The 13,359-nt window shown below is 38.8% G+C and overlaps 1 pseudogene; it reads right to left on the bottom strand.

The window, feature by feature from the left end:
• Positions 1–415: 415 nt before the first annotated feature.
• On the bottom strand, positions 416–1,680 carry LOC102406433 (annotated as a pseudogene).
• Positions 1,681–13,359: the final 11,679 nt, after the last annotated feature.

Below are 13,359 nucleotides of genomic sequence, written 5' to 3'. Positions count from 1 at the left end.
CTTTTTTCCTCAGTTTCTTAGTTGATACCTTAATATTGCAAGCCTGCTCCATTAACCTTCTTACATTTTCCTCTGCCTTGTATCTCTGAATAACTTAATTTTCTAATAGTTGAAGAATTATTGCTTTACAATGTTGTATTAGTTTCTGCTGTACAACAATGTGAATCAGCTATATGTGTACATATATTCCCTCCTTCTTGTGCCTCCCTCCTACTCTGCCATCTCTAGTTAACTCTAAAAAGCTGAGCTCTGAAGAACTTTTAGCTAAGCTAAGCTAAGCTAAGTCACTTCAGTCGTATCCGACTCTGTGTGACCCCATAGACGGCAGCCCACCAGGCTCCCCCGTCCCTGGGATTCTCCAGGCAAGAATACTGGAGTGGGTTGCCATTTCCTTCTAAGTACCTTCAAATTCAGCTTACAGAAAATCTCTCTTTTAGGTCTTTAGGAGAGCCAAGGCTACATGAAAGATTATGTTCAATCCTTCACAAAGTAGTAAGTCAATGATAGAGAAGACCATGCAGAGTGGGAACTTGACAGTAAAAGGAGTCAGAAATCACTGGAGTTCATACATATGAGCTTCCAGGTTCAGATCAGAAAAGTGATTGTGCAGGTCCAGTGACTGCCCTTGACAGTCTCTCTGATAGAATTTGCAGTGATGGTCTTCAAAGCTGTTTTTGTAGAAGTCTCATAAATAGTCGTTCCTGATTTTCACCAAAACACAGAATACTGTTCCTCTGGCATATGCAGCAGCGATACAGCAGCAAGAAAAAACTGTTCTTGATGAATGTCTTCATCATAGAGTAGGCCTTGCAGATTTTGTAGAGCAATTCCTGGCCATGTCCTCTGGTATCTTTAATTATATGCAAGAAATGTATGATGAATATCACTCTCCTGGGCTTAGTTCACTGTGATAAGAAATTGATATCTATCCAGCATTGCCCGGTTGTCATGGCAGCCTGCTAATCATTACCTCTTCCTTCAATGCTTCAGGAACACCACTCTTTCCCACGGCAGATAGCCCTTTCTGTTATGCATCAAGGTTACTGTACCATCTTTCTAACAATTCTCCCCAAGAATATAGGATCGTCTCAGGACCGTCCTTAGACACTCCACCTGTTACACTTGAGAGTTTATTATCACTCTCCTCTTCTGTTTCATCCTCTTACGGTGACACTGGACCCCATCCACCAACAGGAGTGATTGGTTCCTCCTTCTCAGACTTGCACTGTCAACTTACCACCTCATGTATTTCCTGCACTGGTACGGCTTTTTCCCTCAGGTTGTTTCAACCTTGTGAAGAAGTAAAAGGGTTTCTCCTAAAATGCCACAAACACTCTTTTGCAGGGTACACATGTACAGCTGTCTCCAGCTGAAAATAGATAGCCTCCCCTGCCTCCATGACTACCATGTCCTTTGCCACAGTCATATATACTCGTTTATCTTTTGGAGTTTCTTCAGTAAGTGCCGAAATATTGGTGCATTGCTATTCCACATGCCAGTGATAATATACGCTCTCCCATCATAGCTCTTTCCCATGGATTCCATCTCCAGTAAATAAATGTCATAGGTCTTCATGTTTCAACCTAGGCTTAATAAGATTCCAAAGCATCTTTCAACAGCTAATTCTTTGTTAGAAAGTTGCTACACTGTAATCACAACCTTCTTTTCTATTCCCTGTTTTAATTTGACAGTATTTTTTAAAGTGTTATATTTAATCTGTTACAAAAGATTATAAAAAAGGGAGTAAAAGTCTTCCTCTCTCTGATCTTCCCTATTCAAATTTCCAAAGGTAAAACCATTGTTTCTTATATATCCCGACATTTGCTATTAGAATGCAAACATGTATATCTATATGATCCGTATGTGTATATATGTGTATATGTACACATACACACACAGAGGATCAAACTAAACTAACTTTTCTTTAGCTTACTTTTTCACCCAAAAATGTATCTTAGGCATTTTTCCATGGAAATGCATTTTTTTTTTAGTGGTTCCATAGCATTTTATCTTATGGCTGTACCATAATTTATTTGATGAGTCCTCTCATTATGACATTAGATGGTTTCCTGTTATATACTATGTCAAGCAATGTTGCAGTAATCATACATACTTGTATATGAGTTTATATGTAAGAAAAATTTCTAAAAATGGAATTTCTAAGTCAACAAGTGTTTCGCTATCAGTAGATGTTACCAACTTGTTCTTTAAAAATGTAATACCGGTTTATACTACCACCAACAGTTGATGGGAATGTCTTGTTTCCCTTCCCTCTGGCCTACACTGAGCATCATCAGTCTTCTTAATCTCCAGTGTATAAGATGAAAAATGGTATCCTACTTCTGGCTTTTATTTTGTTTTGTTTTGTTTTGTTAGAAGCGCCAGTGTGAGGAAAGTCCTAGTGATTGATGGAACCATACAACAATAAGTAAAGTACAATGACAGAATGTGTTAAACTGAAACTACCAACGCGAGCCATAAAAAGCAATCTTTACTGTGGTCATCCAGCACAGCCACAGAAGAAGCGCTTTTGCTTACCACCATGCTTATAAAACCCACCTCTGGGCCTGTACTTTGATCTCTAATGTCATTCTCTTCTAGAGGAAACTGAGGTTTCTGAGGATAGTTAATGTCATGTCCTGCAGCAGGAAAAAAATGAGAAGCATCCAGAAAAGTTTTTTTTTTTTTTTTAAAGAAAGTCAGGATGTTCTTGGGATCATTAAAGGGAACTCTAAACAAGCAAAACAGGCCAGTTTAAGGATGTTCCCTTAACCAAGCTGAGTCAATTTGATAATAAAAAATTATAATAATCATGTTAAATTAGAACTCACTGAATTTTTAAAGGACCATGAGTTTCTAATGATACCCCAAAGGAAAATTTATACAAAGTATAAAAATGATAGTTGTAATATAAAAAGATGAATAGAATAGATTATGCCTAGCTTCTGTTAATTCTAATAAGTAGGAAAATCCTTATTATATATTACAATGCTAATATTATAGTAACACTATGCATATATACATATGTAGATTAATGAAATGTAAAGAAGAGTCCAGAAATAGGCATATATATGAGATCAATTGATTTTCAACAAATATGTAAATCAATAGGGAAGGCATAGTCTTCTTAACGAATGGTGCTGCTGGTTCTATTGGATATCCATACACAAAAATGATGAACTTTTACATCATACCATGTATTAGTTTTCTATGCTTCCATAACAAATCACCACAAATTTTATAGCTAAAAAAATCCACAAGTTTATTATTTTATAGTTTTATAGGTCAGAGGTCAAACATGGTCGTCACTGAACTAAAAGCAAGGTATTGAAAGAGTTGTGTTTCTTTCTGGGGGATTTAGGGAAGAATCTGTTTCCCCAGTGTTTCTAGCTTCTAGATATTGCCCACATTTCTTTGGCTCGTGGTCTCTTTCCTCTGTCTCTTTTTTTAATAGTTTTTTTTTAATTTGAAGTATTTTTAAAGTCTTTATTGAGTTTGTTGCAATATAGCTTCTGCTTTATGTTTTGGTTTTTTGGCCCCGAGGGATGTGGAATCTTAGCTCCCTGACCAGAGATCGAACCCACACCCCTTGCATTGGAAGATGAAGTCTTAACCACTGAACCACCAGGGAAGTCCCTCCTCTGTCTTTAAAGCCAGCAAAGTTTCATTTCTCTTGACCCTTCTTCAATTTTTACATCTCCCTCTGACCGTAGACAGAGGACACCTGTGATTAGATTGGGCCCACCAAGATAATCCAGGGTAATTTCCCCAGGTCTGTAACCTTAATTACATCTGCAAGTGTCCTTTGCTATGTAAGTGACTTCAGTTCAAAGTAGCTGCCAAAGTGGATATTTTTGATCCTCTTGACTAATTTTAGAGTATGTCTTTCAATGTGAGGTAGTGGGTCTGATTGGATAGGGCAAACGTCAGGATAGGCAAATGGTACGATTGTTGATAATGTGAGGCAAGGATTTTGAAGCCATACTTGAAGGGTAAAGCCATTTGAATAGTCATTTGAGTGATCCCTTGTTTTGGAAAGGGAGCTATTTACACTGATGAAGGCTGTATGAGTAGTCTTTTGTTCAGATCTATAGATTTTCAGGACATTCTTAAAGCAAACAAAAAAATTATTTGTAACTTTATTTTCTGGGGCAAGAATTTCCTAGAATGCAGTCATGTTTTCTAATGTTTTCTAATGAAAACAGTTCTTAGCTTTTTTAAGCTATGTTGCTTTCAGTTGTTTCAGCTTCAATGATATCCTCTATAAGATTCATCTCATCTCTTTCGTTTAGAAGTCATCTTTTCCCATTTTGTTATTCAATATCTGTATCTCTATGGTTTTTAAAACATTAATTAAAAGAATACATGAGGTTAGATTATTTACACCTAGTATTCACATTCACACATAGATATCCCACACCTGTACTAGAACATGTAGAGGGCTTAAAACAGTGCCCACATAGAATAAGTGCTCATTAAATGTTTCCTAATAATTATCCCTGACTACAACAAAACATATCAGTAAACTGTGCCAGTTTTCTCAAGGATCAACTCCCTTGTTGTCGTATATATTTTCTATACATCATTATGCTAAAAAAGTTTCTATCTTTTTTTCCATTTTGAAGCATACATACATCCATATAGGCAATGCCGGCACATTCCTGTATGTATTCCAGTCTAGGTTTGTGCAAGAGACATCCTAAACTAACTTAAGTGCACCTCATCAATGTGGTGGTTACACATTGCAAAAAATATAATTGCCAGGTACAGGGTCTTCAGGCATAAACAAAACCCTACTCCATCATTCACAGGCTCTCTAGTCTACTACCGCCTGAACTCACTCCTGAGGAAACAGCGGAAGTCAGTTTCCTAGCCCTTTCCTAGAGATAACTGAACAAATGGTTAGACAACTATTGGGTTTATGTTGAATGGGTTCTTGTAACAGTCTGCATTTACCTCTATAACATTTACCACACTTCGAACTTAAGCTCTATGAGGGCAGGGATTTTTATCAGTTTTGTACATTGCTGTAATCCCAGTGGCTGACACAGAGATAGAACTTCAATAAATACCTGCCAATAAATCCCTGGATTGGGAAGATCCCTTGGAGTAGGAAATGGCAACCCCCTCCAGTCTTCTTGCCTGGAAAATTCCATGGACAGAGCAGCCTGGTGGGCCAGGGGGTTCATGGGGCCACAATGAGTCAGCTATGACTGAGAGACTGAGCACACACACATGCACACAATCATTCCATATAGCCCCCATCTTCCAGAACCAAATGGTTTGCATATCTCAACAAAGTGCATTCAAAACACCCACTTCTGTCTTGCCCTTGCAGAGAAAATTATTTTCTGTTTTGAATGACTCCAAAATATGTAGAAATATACATGTTTTCCTTTTCTCCTACTTCTTTTATAAATTGGTGTTGACTTTTTTTTTTATTAATAGTTTGGAATTTATAATAAAAATCAAAATGCTGACAAGGTCTGTCTCTGATAACAAGTATTACAGATAGCTCAGAAAATAAACCTTCCCTGCATTGCATTAAAATTCATCTCTTGGAAAATTATATAATGTGGTTGGCTGGAGATGAAGATAATTTATCAATTTATTTTGTTGATGCATATTCCATGATCAAAACTTTTCTAAAATTAAATCTGAATGTATAACAATTTAAAACACCTTAATGCTAAGCCTTGCTGCTTGAGTTAGCGACTTTTATCAAACTAGAGCTCTAAAATTACCTAGCATCATTTATCCCAATGATGTAACACATCAATGGCTTACTTTGTATCATTTATTTTCATAATTTATCCTTCATGAAAAATATTACCCAAAATGTTTACCATAAAAGTGAGTGAAACTTAAAGACAAAAATAATAAAATTTGAATTAAAGAGAAATGATTCAGAGGATGGAACAATTGATAAATAAAGAGTGAATGAGGGGATTACAGAAACATCTTATAATGTTCAGTTATTGACCCTCTGCAAAGCCAAAACAAAGGTCAACAAAGGTCCGTCTAGTCAAGGTTATGGATTTTCCAGTGGTTATGTATGGATGTAAGAGTTGGACTATAAAGAAAGCTCAGCGCTGAAGAATTGATGCTTTTGAACTGTGGTGTTGGAGAACTCTTGAGAGTCACTTGGACTGCAAGGAGATCCAACCTGTCCATCCTAAAGGAGATCAGTCCTGGGTGTTCATTGGACGGACTGTTGAAGCTGAAACTCCAGTACTTTGGCCACCTGATGTGAAGAGCTGATTCATCTGAAAAGACCTTGATTCTGGGAAAGATTGAGGGCAGAAGGAGAAGGGGACGTCAGAGGATGAGATGGTTCGATGGCATCACCGACTCAATGGACGTGGGTTTGGGTAGACTCTAGGAGTTGGTGACGGACAGGGAGGCCTAGTGTGCTGCGGTTCATGGGGTCACAAAGAGTCGGACACAACTGAGTGACTGAACTGAATTGAAAGCCAAGACTCATTTTGCATATGTAAAAAAGTGGTTATATTATTCACATAACTACATTCTGGAATATGAGTAAAGTTGGAAGTCACTATGGTGGAAGGTGAGCATTCCGGGGCAAGAATATTATTAAAGTTCTCTAGAGTAGAAATGTTGGGATGGTCTTATAGAAAGAGAGTATGCTGCTGCTGCTGCTGCTGCTGCTGCGTCGCTTCAGTTGTGTCCGACTCTGTGCGACCCCATAGACAGCAGCCCGCCAGGCTTCCCCATCCCTGGGATTCTCCAGGCAAGAACACTGGAGTGGGTTGCCATTTCCTTCTCCAATGCATGAAAGTCAAAAGTGAAAGTGAAGTCGCTCAGTTGCGTCCGACTCTTCACGACCCCGTGGACTGCAGCCTACCAGGCTCCTCCATCCATGGGATTTTCTAGGCAAAAGTACTGGAGTGGGGTGCCATGGCCTTCTCTGGAAAGAGAGTATAGGATATTTTAATTGTTGTTGATGATTTCCACTAAGATAGGCTACATTTATGGCTATAGACTTTTAATCACAAATAATAGAATTAGGGAAAACTTCAAGTAATTAATTTACTCCTCTTTCACCTCTGAAACAGTCCATCGGTATACAGTGCAAATATTACAAATGTAAAATTAAAAAGAGATACTGTAACCCCTTTCCGTAACCAACACCTTAGGGGTATCCAACCTTTTTCTTCATTTTCTATTTCTAGAGGATTACACTTCTGAAATGTCTTTAGAATTCTCAGTCTCTTTATCTTTTCATTACTACTGTTCTTGTCATCTTTCACAGAGACTAATCAGGTAGCTTCCTAAATGGTATCTCTGTATCTAGGTTTTCTCCTCTTCAGTATATCTTCCATCCTTCTGCTATTTACATTTCTAAGTAAATGGATAATCACATTACTTCTCGATTCACACACATCTGTTGGCATATCACAACTTAAATTTTAAAAAGCTCCAAAATGTTTAATATCACATTTGATCTGACTCAATCAATTCTTCCAGATTCATTTAGTAACCAGTTCCCATCCCTTACCACATTGAAATGGGCAATATTGTTTAAACTTATGGTACTTGATGTTTTTAAGGCATTTCAACTTCTTCTGCCTGAACTGCTCTCTCCCCAATCCTTTCTTCTCTTTTTTGCTTGCAGAGATTTTACTGTTTCATCACAGCATCTTAAATGTCATCTCCTATGTAAAGCTTTCTCAGGTCCTCATTCTCAGACAGAGCTGTTACTTCCTCTTGACAGCTATGATTCTTCGTCTAAACTCCATCATAGCACTTAGCAGTGTGAATTTAAATGAGACAAAGTCTCTCAAACTCTTAAATAAGGAATGGAGCAGAATCATAGGTTTATTGCTATCTTAAATATAAAGGAACAAGAAGGACATTATGAAGCTCTTCATGCTTAGTGAAGAAATCCTGCAAGCATTTATACTTTTCAGAAAAAAGCAGCCAATTTAAATGTTATTATTTGAGCAAGAAGTTATTACATAAGTCTACCAATCATAATTACAGATTTATGACAACTATAAGGTCCCTTTCACAGGATATAGCAATATACTGAGAAATTCAGGTATCTTAAAAGACTCTTCTTTTAAACAGAGGAAGGTTAAAGTAGATTATGTAGTTTTTACAGGGGCTTCCATGGTGGCTCAGATGGTAAAGAATCTGCCTGCAGTGTAGGAGACCCAGGTTCGATCATGGGTTGGGAAGATCCCTGGAGAAGGGAATGGCTACCCACAGTAGTATTCTTGCCCAGAGAATTCCATGGACAGAGAAGCTTTTCAGGGTTGCAAAGAGTTGAACGTGACGGAGCAACTAACGCTTTCAATTTCACAGGTCTTCACATTGGATAAGAGATAGGAGTGATGATTTTGTGAATGTCCTGAAAGATGATGCTGTGAAAGTGCTGCACTCAATATGCCAGCAAATTTGGAAAACTCAGCAGTGGCCACAGGACTGGAAAAGGTCAGTTTTCATTCCAATCCCAAAGAAAGGCAACGCCAAAGAATGCTCAAACTACCACACAATTGCACTCGTCTCACATGCTAGTGAAGTAATGCTCAAAATTCTCCAAGCCAGGCTTCAGCAATACGTGAACCGTGAACTTCCTGATGTTCAAGCTGGTTTTAGAAAAGGCAGGGGAACCAGAGATCAAATTGCCAACATCCACTAGATCATCGAAAAAGCAAGAGAGTTCCAGAAAAACATCTATTTCTGCTTTACTGACTATGCCAAAGCCATTGACTGTGTGGATCACAGTAAACTGTGGAAAATTCTTCAAGAGATGGGAATACCAGATCACCTGACCTGCCTCTTGAGAAACCTGTATGCAGGTCAGGAAGCAACAGTTAGAAGTGAACATGGAACAACAGACTGGTTCCAAATAGGAAAAGGAGTACGTCAAGGCTGTATATTGTCACCCTGCTTATTTAACTTCTATGCAGAGTACATCATGAGAAACGCTGGGCTGGAAGAAGCACAAGCTGGAATCAAGATTGTTGGGAGAAATATCAATAAACTCAGATATGCAGATGACACCACCCTTATGGCAGAAAGTGAAGAGAAACTAAAAGCCTCTTGATGAAAGTGAAAGAGGAGAGTGAAAAAGTTGGCTTCAAGCTCAACATTCAGAAAACAAAGATCATGGCATCTGGTCCCATCACTTCATGGGAAATAGATGGGGAAACAGTGTCAGACTTTATTTTTTGGGGGCTCCAAAATCACTGCAGATAGTGACTGCAGTCATGAAATTAAAAGATGCTTACTCCTTGGAAGGAAAGTTATGACCAACCTAGATAGCATATTCAAAAGCAGAGACATTACTTTGCCAACAAAGGTCCATCTAGTCAAGGCTATGGTTTTTCCAGTAGTCATGTATGGATGTGAGAGTTGGACTGTGAAGAAAGCTGAGCGCCAAAGAATTGATGCATTTGAACTGTGGTGTTGGAGAAGACTCTTGAGAGTCCCTTGGACTGCAAGGAGATCCAACCAGTCCATTCTAAAGGAGATCAGCCCTGGATGTTCTTAGGAAGGAATAATGCTAAAGCTGAAACTCGAGTACTTTGGCCATCTCATACAAAGAGTTGACTCATTGGAAAAGACTCTGATGCTGGGAGGGATTGGAGGCAGGAGGAAAAGGGGACAACAGAGGATGGGATGGCTGGATGGCATCACCGACTCGATGGACGTGAGTTTGAGTGAACTCCGGGAGTTGGTGATGGACAGGGAGGCCTGGCGTGCTTTGATTCATGGGGTTGCAAAGAGTCAGACATGACTGAGCGGCTGAACTGAACTGAACTAAACTAAATATTTTACTTCATCAGAACTGGCTTTACAATATGGGTTAATGTGTGCTCTTTTGCAGCTCAAGGGAATATTTTCTTCTTTTCTTCCTGAGAGTCTTATTGTGAGAAGCATTCTCAAAGTCATTAGATTAGTTAGAGACTGAAAGGAGACTTGAGAATCTTAAAACTTACAGTATGGCAAAGAAGAGATCAGGATAGATGTTTAATAAATGGGATATTAGAAAGTGTTAGAAAAGACAGCCTTCAGAATGGGAGAAAATAATAGCAAATGAAGCAACAGACAAACAACTAATCTCAAAAATATACAAGCAACTCCTACAGCTCAATTCCAGAAAAATAAATGACCCAATCAAAAAATGGGCCAAAGAACTAAATAGACATTGCTCCAAAGAAGACATACAGATGGCTAACAAACACATGAAAAGATGCTCAACATCACTCATTATCAGAGAAATGCAAATCAAAACCACTATGAGGTACCATTTCACACCAGTCAGAATGGCTGCGATCCAAAAGTCTACAAGCAATAAATGCTGGAGAGGGTGTGGAGAAAAGGGAACCCTCTTACACTGTTGGTGGGAATGCAAACTAGTACAGCCACTATGGAGAACAGTGTGGAGATTCCTTAAAAAACTGGAAATAGAACTGCCTTATGATCCAGCAATCCCACTGCTGGGCATACACACTGAGGAAACCAGAATGGAAAGAGACACGTGTACCCCAACGTTCATCGCAGCACTGTTTATAATAGCCAGGACATGGAAGCAACCTAGATGTCCATCAGCAGATGAATGGATAAGAAAGCTGTGGTACATATACACAATGGAGTATTATTCAACCATTAAAAAGAATACATTTGAATCAGTTCTAATGAGGTGGATGAAACTGGAGCCTATTATACAGAGTGAAGTAAGCCAGAAAGAAAAACACCAATACAGTATACTAATGCATATATATGGAATTTAGAAAGATGGCAACAATAACCCTGTATACGAGACAGCAAAAGAGACACTGATGTATAGAACAGTCTTTTGGACTCTGTGGGAGAGGGAGAGGGTGGGATGATTTGGGAGAATGGCATTGAAATATGTATAATATCATATATGAAACGAGTCTCCAGTCCAGGTTCGATGCACAATACTGGATGCTTGGGGCTGGTGCACTGGGATGACCCAGAGGGATGATATGGGGAGGGAGGAGGGAGGAGGGTTCAGGATGGGGAACACATGTATACCTGTGGTAGATTCATTTTGATATATAGCAAAACCAATACAATATTGTGAAGTTAAATAAAATAAAATTTAATTTAAAAAAGAAGAAATGGGATATTAGGCATATAATATTCTGCTTCCATATCAGATTTTATTCTGCATGTCATTAGAACATCTTAAAGATTGGTTGTCAGGGAATGTTTAACAGGAGGATTCCTACTTGCTGTTTCTCATAAATCCTCTGTTCCTTATCAGTTTCTGTTGCCAGAAACCAGTGGAATGGCAAGCCACTCCCAGGACTGAGGTCATAGGATGAGACAGGCTTGAAATCTCCTTTAGTAAACATTCTCCTTACAATAAAACTGCTTAGTCTCGATCCTCTCTTGAGATATGGATTGTCTCCTGACCTTGTGACAATTATTAATCCCTTGTTCCCTTGGTAACGGTTGCTGTACATTTGGTTTTCTGATCTTTATCATTGTCAAAAGAAATTTCTTGTATAACAGCCTATATATACTCACAGAAAGATCATTAAAGCACCTTTGCTCCATCAGAGCTTGGGTCCCTGTGTTTTTCTTTCTTTCTCTCACTCTCTCCCTCCCTTCGGCGCTCTCTTTCACTTTCTTATCATCGACTCTGGACCACCAGGTTCCGGTCCATTAAAGGACCCCAACAATTTGTCCTTAATATTATTTAAACTAATACGTTCCATCCCTAATATTAAGAGGTTATTTTAGTGTTAGAATGTTTTGAGTGGTGTAACCAATATATTCCCTTGTCTGTCAAAGAGGAAAGAAAGTATAATCATCTTTCTATTAGTAGAGTCTCCAATGTAATATAAAATCACAGGACTGATCCACAGTGAATATCTAGCATATTTCCTAGAAAAAGCTCAGATTTACTATGAACTTCAGGGAACAGAACTCAAGAGACTTCATCCTAACCCCGTGTTTCTTAGTTGAGCAGGCTTCATTATGTTTAAGCACTCTTCAGATTAAGAAGTATATTAAAGACAAGACTACAGGCTCAAAATAGAGATGCTTATACTAAGCCCCCATGTCAACAACCCAGACTTAAAGAAGCTAATATATGTCTGGCACCCACATATACCCACTGAGTTCAGAGAAATTGCTTAAGTCTGGAGTCTCCCAGTTTAGAGTCTTACTAGTCCAAGGTAGTGTCCCAAACCTAACATCTTTCTCTTCATTTATTAGACCTTGGTGATTCTTCCTGCTCTCCCAGGATTCTGCCAGCTGACTAGCTAATGTGATAAATTGAACTAATGCTTCTATTTATCTGAAGTAATACTTGCACTTGTACTGAGGTGCAATACATGATTTATGTGGGAAATATAAGGACCAGTAGAGACATTTTATATTGGGGGGGAAAGCTGTCTTGGGATCCTTAAAATCTTGGCTTCCTAGCTTACTCTTTATTCTGAACTTGCATCAACTCAAAGTCTAAAGAGGAACCTTTCTGTTTCCTTAGAATTTCTTTTTGTAGGTATTACTTGAAGTGATAGAGCTTCTGTAATTTTTTATTACCGACCATGTACAGGTCAAGTAGCTCATACGTAAACTTTGCAGTGTAAACAGTCCAGTGTAAGCCTATGAAGGGCTTGGTTACCACAGGCACTTAGCAACTGATATTTGGTCAGTCTTCAGGCACCAGCTCAAACTGAAATAATTTACAGGTGACAAGCAATGCATGATGGATGGCAGAGAAAGTGAATCCATTTGAAACTTTCCTATTTCCATTTTAAGAACAACCTTGGAAAAGAATGAAACCTCAGTACTAAGCACTTAAAAGTGAAGAGGAAGAGCGGTTCAGTCTTTATTTCAGCCGGTAACATACATGAGAAGTCAGGAAGAAGCCTTGGTCCTTTAACTGATGTATGTTTGAATTGTATCTTCCAAACCATACAAGGTTCAGAGGAGATTAAGGGGTTGGGGTGCGGCTCATTCATCCTCTTCAACCTGCCCTCAGCACTTTAAGGGGCATGATTCCTTCAGTCTGTCAAGACCCATTCCCTTTGTACACTTCCCCTTCTCCCTCCACTCTGCTTTACAGCTCCTGAGTTTCTTTAACCTAGTGATTCTCAATCCATACTAGACATTAGAATCCCCTAAGGTATTTTTCAAATTTATTAATACCTAGGCCCCACACCTAGAGGGTCTGATTCCTTTGTTCTGGGGTAAGGTCATGGGCATCTTTTTTTCCCCCTTAAACTTCCACCAAGGTAATGCACAGTGTAGGTTGAGGACCACTGCCCACCTCTGCCCCTTTCACCCTGGGTCCCACTTCTTTATCCCGTTAACCTTGCTAGTCACTCAGTTCCATAAGGTTCCATT

The sequence above is a fragment of the Bubalus bubalis genome, chromosome 23 (genome assembly GCF_019923935.1).
Source record: "Bubalus bubalis isolate 160015118507 breed Murrah chromosome 23, NDDB_SH_1, whole genome shotgun sequence".
In the NCBI taxonomy this organism is placed as follows: domain Eukaryota; kingdom Metazoa; phylum Chordata; class Mammalia; order Artiodactyla; family Bovidae; genus Bubalus; species Bubalus bubalis.
Note: the sequence above shows the minus strand (reverse complement) of the source record. Positions and strands in the feature narration are given on the sequence as shown.